At 60.4% G+C, this 7,494-nt stretch overlaps 2 non-coding genes and 1 pseudogene across 2 annotated transcripts in view; all 3 read right to left on the reverse strand.

Annotated features, from left to right (window-relative positions):
* The window catches only part of LOC145274238 (large subunit ribosomal RNA), a 5,736-nt gene extending 2,617 nt beyond the window's left edge, over nucleotides 1-3,119 (reverse strand). The window contains exon 1 of the ribosomal RNA XR_013866612.1: nucleotides 1-3,119. This exon is cut by the window's left edge and continues 2,617 nt beyond it. This is a non-coding gene — a ribosomal RNA (large subunit ribosomal RNA).
* Nucleotides 3,120-3,713: 594 nt separating this feature from the next.
* Nucleotides 3,714-3,871, reverse strand: LOC145274244 (5.8S ribosomal RNA). Its single transcript, XR_013866616.1, has one exon. It is a non-coding gene; the product is annotated as a 5.8S ribosomal RNA (ribosomal RNA).
* A 397-nt stretch (nucleotides 3,872-4,268) lies between these two features.
* Nucleotides 4,269-6,638, reverse strand: LOC145274235 (small subunit ribosomal RNA; annotated as a pseudogene).
* Between the last annotated feature and the right edge of the window lie 856 nt (nucleotides 6,639-7,494).

A 7,494-nucleotide genomic window follows, 5' to 3' on the forward strand; every position in this document is an offset into this window, starting at 1 on the left:
GCCCGAGCCGCGGCGCTCTACAGGTACCTTTTCCGTATCTCCGGACGAGCCGATTCCACGGACATGGTCCTTTACGAAGAAGAGAGAACTCTTCCCGGGGCTCCCGGCGACGTCTCCGGGCTCGCTTGCGTCACCGCGGTTTCGCCCGGGAAGCGACGGGCGCCGCCGACATCGCTGCCGACAGCGTCGCCACCCCCGGGCCCTCTCCGAGTCCGGGTTCGGGAATATTAACCCGATTCCCTTTCGACGGGAGGCCGGCCGCTTTTTTTTTGTTTGGGCTTTTGATTCGATTCGATTCGATTCGCTTTCCTTTCACCTTTCATAACGGATCCGGCGCCTTTCGGGAAGACTTTCGCCCGCGTCTTAGGACCGACTGACCCGTGCTCGACCGCCGTTGGCACGGAACCCTTCTCCACTTCGGTCTTCGAAGGTCTCGTTCGAATATTTGCTACTACCACCGAGATCTGCACCCGCGGTCGGCTCCACCCGGGCTCGCGCCCTAGGCTTCCGTGCTCGCCGCGGCGCCCTCCTACTCGTCGCGGCATCGTTTCGGCGCGAAAGTTCATCGCTCCTCGCCGCGACGGTCCGGCATCGGTCCGTCGCTCCAGCGCCATCCATTTTCGGGGCCGGTCGATTCGGCAGGTGAGTTGTTACACACTCCTTAGCGGATTCCGACTTCCGTGGCCACCGTCCTGCTGTCTATATCGACCGACACCCTTTCGGGGATCTCATGGGCGTCGCGTTAGGCACCTTAGCCGGACGTTTGGTTCATCCCACAGCGCCAGTTCTGCTTACCAAAAGTGGCCCACTTGGCACTCGCATTCGAGGTGACCAACCGCCCAGCGAAGCGTGCTGGCGGCGGCGGCCGGATGGGTCGGCTCCGTCGTTCGGGAGAGTCGGCCCGTTCCACCCGTTCCGAGTTCGAGAGTAGGTCGAGGCCGTGAACGGCCCCGGGGCCTCCAATCGTTCGCTTTACCGGATGGAATTGCGACGATCGAGCGCCAGCTATCCTGAGGGAAACTTCGGAGGGAACCAGCTACTAGACGGCTCGATTGGTCTTTCGCCCCTACACCCGGTTCCGACGATCGATTTGCACGTCAGAGGCGCTTCGGACTTCCACCAGAGTTTCCTCTGGCTTCATCCCGACCGGGCGTGGATCGCCATCTTTCGGGTCCCTGGTCGCTCGCTACGCCAGAGTCGGCCGAGTCGTACTCGGAAAAAGGGGAAACCGACCCGGGGGTGATGCGCCCGCGCGCAGCGCCTAAACTCGACGACAAAATAGGACTAGTTCAAGCCGCGGGATCTCACCGATGGGCGGAAGGAGGATATGGAAGCTGGCGCCCGGCAATTCCCCTTTTTGGATGATGCGCCGGTCCCCTCTCGGGGAGGAGGGAAAAACAACCGCACGTCAGCCACGAGCCTTCCCTCTCCTATCTCTCTCGGGAAGAGAGAAAAAAGGAAAAGTTGCGGGCACCGCAGCAGCGACGGCGGAAGGCCGAAAACGCCGCGCCGGCGGGATCGGGCACGGCTCGGAGGCGGGTGAGGCGAGGAGAAGACGACGGCACGAGACCGACGACACCCCCCGACGACCCCCGGACGACTTTGCCACGACACCTCTCCCGATCGACGCCCTCCTACACGCTCTCTCGCTTTCGCTTCGCCTTCGGGGTTAGTCAGAGGTGGCCCCTACGACTCGCGAACGGCCAGGACTCCTCGGTCCGTGTTTCAAGACGGGTCGGGTGGGTTGCCGATGCACGTCGCTGACCCGGGGTGGCGGGCGGCTCGAGTAAAAAAGCGTCGCCGAGCGACCTCTCCGGAAACGGAAACGGGCGCGGGCGGGGTTGCCCCCGACAAGAACCCGAAACGTCGGCGAGGTGCGTGACGGCGAGGCCGCGCCAGTCCTATCCCGCCTCTCATCGCGCACGCGCCCGAGACGGTGGGGCGCCTAAGGAGCGACACACAGAGTGCGTCGCCCGCACGCGACTCCGCACGCGACTTCCGGCGGGATCAAAACGGACCGGCTCGCCACGTGTAACGGATCGTGTCAGATTTCCTCCGTTCCCGGCAGAAAGGGGCAGTTACGTTCGCGGGCCCGACGGCCGGTGGCCCCCGACTTCACAAGGTGGGAAGACGGGGGTTTTCAGGGTGATGAAACGCCTGCCGCCTACGGAAAAAAACCCGCGTGTTCGACCTGCACGCCGGGAACGGGTCGCGACGACGGACCGGAGGGGAAGTGCGTCCGGTGCCGGCCGCGCGGAGGTCGCGCCGAAGCGCCCGCGCCATGATTACGCCGAGCGATGATGAAGGGGACGGGTGCAGCGGAGTCGCGCGCGGAGGGAGCAGGAGGAAAGAAGAAGCGGCGGCGACGGATGCGGCGGGTTAGGGCCCGGCGGCAGCAGCGATCGAGAGGACGAGTCCCCTCCGTCGCAGCCAACCGACGCAGCCACCTACCGACGCCGCGGTCGTCACCACGTTTCCCTTCCCGCTATCCACGCGGCCCGTCTCCTTCGTCGGCGACGCGGGCACAAAAGCTGGAACCGCGGGGAACGAGTCCCCCGCGGACACGACGAACGACGACCTGTGCCGCGACGGCCTCTCTTTCAAGAACACACATCGAGTTTGGGCTCGAGCCTAGGCAGCACCGGACTGAGTCCCCCCGCGATCGCGGTGAGCGGTCCCACCCGTTTACCCCTGGGCGGTTTCACGTTCTCTTGAACTCTCTCTCCAAAGTTCTTTTCAACTTTCCCTCACGGTACTTGTCGACTATCGGACTCGTCCCGGTATTTAGCCTTGGATGGAGCTTACCACCCGATTTGGGCTGCGTTCCCAAGCAACCCGACTCTCGGATCGAAGGCCGTCGCTCGCCGTCCGCACCGAATGGGCCTGGCACCCGCCGCGGGCGGCCCCGATCGAGGGAACTCCGAACTATGCGAGACGAAAACGAACGGCTGCCTTCGACCCATGCGCCACACGTCCCGAAGCCTTTAACTTGCGACGGGATTCGGCGTTGGGCTTCTCCCGGTTCACTCGCCGTTACTAAGGGAATCCCGGTTGGTTTCTTTTCCTCCGCTTAGCGATATGCTTAAGTTCAGCGGGTCGTCTCGTCCGAGCCGAGGGCGGCGGTTTTTAGTAGAGTGTGGTGTTTGGAGGAGAGGAATCTCGATCGGTACCCTCCGTGTGACGACGGCTGGCCGATATAGCGCCCGTCCGACCGAAAATGAAGAAGCCAACAATTAAAAAAAAGCGTGGGTCCTCCCCATCCGACGTTGCGTTGCCTACGACGCGGCCACCTTTTTACGGTGCGACGGCCGTGCTCGTCGCGCTGCTCGAGGCGTCGCTGAGAGACACCTTCATGAGGCAGAGAGCGAGACGAGCAGGCGGCGCTTACGTCGGCAGTCGGTTAGGTCGGTACTTTTTTTTTGGTCTCCCCTTCGGCTGCTTTCGGACAGACTCCTCCTGCTCCTCCTCCACAGTGTTTCTTCACGCGGTCGAAAAGGGAAAAGACTCCGCGGTCTGCCAGCGGGAGACGAAGGAGGAGGCCGGAGAGGGTTTTAAAAAAAAAAAAGACATTGAAAGGAGTCAATTCTTTTTTTATTTTTCTTCCCCCTCGTCACTCGCTCCTGCGACGTCCCGGTTACCACCGTGCCGAGGACCGGGCGGGCACGGGGACGGCAAGATGTCGTTTCGTTAACGGAGAAAGACATGTAACGTTCCGCCTCTCGACCGGACGTGGCCCCGAGACAAGGGATCTCGGGGCCGCAATGTGCGTTCGAGGTGTCGATGTTCACTGAGTCCTGCAATTCGCATCAGTTATCGCGGCTGGCCGCGCTCTTCATCGACGGACGAGCCGAGTGATCCCCCGTCCAGGGTTCAGCACTTGGTTTTTTTATATTAGTTTTTGTTTATATAGATTTAGTAGTGTGCGAGGAGGTCTGTGCGAGGAGGCGTGACGGCATTGCAATGTCGCGAGTAGTTTGTTTTTTTAGCTAGCGGCGGTGGCACAGCGGCTGCAAAAAAACAAAAAAACGATAAAGCGGCGACAAGGCAAAGAAGAAGCGGCCATCACTTGCGGTGGGCGAAAAAACAAACAGGTGGTAAGACGCGGAAGCAAGCAAGAAGAGCTGGGGCTTTAAAAACCTCCGCGTCACCACAAATCTATCTCTCGCTCCGCCTTTTATAGGTTTGTTTGCGCGCATTCGAGGCGTTGACGCCGACAGACAGAGGAGGTAGGCCGGAAAACAACAAACCAGTCTCGAACGGGAAAACGGTAATGATCCTTCCGCAGGTTCACCTACGGAAACCTTGTTACGACTTTTACTTCCTCTAAACGATCGGGTTCGGTCGTCTTCTCCAGGCATCGAACGCCGAGGCGTAGATGCACGAGTGTCGTGACGGACACGTCGCGCACTGCCCGGCGGCGTCGTCGGCCAGATCCGAGGACCTCACCGGACCGTTCGATCGGTAGTAGCGACGGGCGGTGTGTACAAAGGGCAGGGACGTGATCGACGCGGGCTGTTGACCCGCGCCTACCGGGAATTCCTCGTTCACGGGGTTGGTTACAGGCCCCGATCCCTATCACGGGAGGTGGTTCAGAGGTTTCCCAACCCTCTCGGGCCGGGGCGAAGTCCCCGCTGATACCTCCAGTGTAGCGCGCGTGCGGCCCCGGACATCTAAGGGCATCACAGACCTGTTATCGCTCCGCCTCGTGTGGCTTTCTGCCACCCGTCCCTCTAAGAAGTGCGTGAGAAAACCGACCCGGACCCGAGCGCCACGGAGGACGCCGAGCCCGCCGTAAAAATCACTGACATCGGCGCCTAGTTAGCAGGCCGGAGTCTCGTTCGTTATCGGAATCAACCAGACGGATCGCTCCACCAACTAAGAACGGCCATGCACCACCACCCACCGAATCGAGAAAGAGCTATCGATCTGTCAATCCTACCGGTGTCCGGACCGGGTGAGTTTTCCCGTGTTGAGTCAAATTAAGCCGCAGGCTCCACTCCTGGTGGTGCCCTTCCGTCAATTCCTTTAAGTTTCAGCTTTGCAACCATACTCCCCCCGGAACCGAACTCTGGTTTCCCGCAGGCTACCCGCCGGGTCATGGAAGCGAACGCCGGCGGATCGCCGGTCGGCATCGTTTACGGTCGGAACTACGACGGTATCTGATCGTCTTCGAACCTCCGACTTTCGCTCTTGATCGAGGAAAACGTGCTTGCCACACGCCATCGCTGCAGTTCGTCTTGCGACGATCCAAGAATTTCACCTCTAACGTCGCAATACGAGTGGCCCCGACCGCTCCCTTCGATCATTGCCTCGCCGTAGACGGAGACCGACAGACGTAGACGAGGCCCTCTTCCATCATTCCATGCTTATCGTATGCAAGCTTGAACAGCCCGCTCTGAGCACTCTAATTTTTTCAAAGTGAACGTACCGGCCGCCGCGGACACTCGGTTAAGAGCACCCTTGGAGGAGAAACCGCCGACCGCAACACGCGCGCAGACAAGACACGAAGCAGGGACTCGGAGCGGACCGGGGGGTTCAAAAAAAAAGAGGAACGCGCGGAAAGGGAGAGGGAGAGAAGCGCGGGGGTCAGAGTGCGGGGATGCGAATGAACGCACCCAAACACACACACGTAGCACCCCCCCGTTAGACTACTCCCGGAACCGAACCGACGACCACTTGTTTTTTTTTTCCCGGATCCCGATCACGACCTCCTCGTCCACCTCGCCGGCAGGACCGCGTGGCGGGTATGCTAGCGGTTGACACCGGCGGAAAGGGCCGGGAATGCGAACGGACGACCAAAGTCAACGACGGACGATGGCGCCGCCGCCCCGGGGCCGCTTGCGCGACCACGAACCCGAGTTCGGACTACGAGCTTTTTAACCGCAACAACTTTAATATACGCTACCGGAGCTGGAATTACCGCGGCTGCTGGCACCAGACTTGCCCTCCGGTTGGTCCTCGTTAACGGATTTGAAGTGTACTCATTCCGATCGCGGGGCCTCGACAGAGTCCCGCGTCGTTATTTTTCGTCACTACCTCCCCGTGCCGGGAGTGGGTAATTTGCGCGCCTGCTGCCTTCCTTGGATGTGGTAGCCGTTTCGCATGCTCCCTCTCCGGAATCGAACCCCGATTCCCCGTTACCCGTAGTAACCACGGTAGGCACTTAACCGACCGTCGACAGTTGATAGGGCGGACCCTCGAGAGACCCGTCGCCGGGCGTGAAAGCTCGTGCGATCGACCAGTGAGTTATCCAGAGTCACCAAAGCGGAGCGCGCCGCCCTATGAGCCCCGCCACCGAACGGACCCGCGAGCGGGAACGCCGACGACGGGAGGACGGAATGACGCGCATCGGTCTCAGTCTAATATGTAGCGCCGCGACCCGGAACGGCCGACGCGGGTGCCAGCGCGCGAGGCGTGGCGACGACGGCGCGCCGACCGATCGCGGCCTGTGTCACATGTATTAGCTCTAGAATTGCCACAGTTATCCATCGCCTCCGAGGAGGAATACGGTCCCGAGGATTAGGTCCGGTTCCTGAGCCATTCGCGGTTTCGCCCGTTCTAATGCGTGGCGTGAACTTACACTTGCATGGCTTAAGCTTTGAGACAAGCATATGACTACTGGCAGGATCAACCAGGTATCGTTGGAATTTGGGACTTTGTTTCGACAGAACGACAGACCGACCGACCGACCGACCGACATAAGACAGACAACTACAACGACGGGCACGTGTTTATTTATTTTTCGAGGGGGTTCGCCGTCAGAAGAAGCGCGCTGCCCGCGCTGATGGCCTCTTTTTTGTTTCTCCCCTGACTTGGACCGAGACCGAGACTCAAAGAACGAAAGCGACCAACGTCGACAACAACAACGACAACGGCACCCTTGACAGCGATACATACGACAAACGACAAGCAGCACGACGGCAGTGCACACGGACATCGAGGGTCAAGGTGCAGACTGAACTCGCCGAGGTCGTCGTCATCGTGGTCGCCATCGATTCCGTCTCGTCGTCGTCGTCGTCAACGTCCACGTCACAGCCGGCCGAGAAGAGAGAACAGACGACAGCGTCGACAACAACAACATCGACAACGGCACCCTTGACAGCGATACATACGACAAACGACAAACAGCACGACGGCAGTGCACACGGACATCGGAGGTCAAGGTGCAGACTGGAATCGTCGAGGTCGTCGTCATCGTGGTCGCCATCGATGCCGTCTCGTCGTCGTCGTCGTCGTCTTCGTCGTCGTCGTCGTCATCAACGTACCAACCGACCGAGACGAGAGAGCAAGCAACAACGTCGACAACAACAACGACAACGGCACCCTTGACAGCGATACATACGACAAACGACAAACAGCACGACGGCAGTGCACACGGACATCGGAGGTCAAGGTGCAGACTGAACTCGTCGAGGTCGTCGTCATCGTGGTCGCCATCGATGCCGTCTCGTCGTCGTCGTCGTCTCCGTCGTCGTCGTCGTCGTCGCCAACGTC

This window comes from Euprymna scolopes, unplaced genomic scaffold (genome assembly GCF_053919585.1).
Source record: "Euprymna scolopes isolate OS-2025 unplaced genomic scaffold, ASM5391958v1 sca293, whole genome shotgun sequence".
NCBI classification, from domain to species: domain Eukaryota; kingdom Metazoa; phylum Mollusca; class Cephalopoda; order Sepiida; family Sepiolidae; genus Euprymna; species Euprymna scolopes.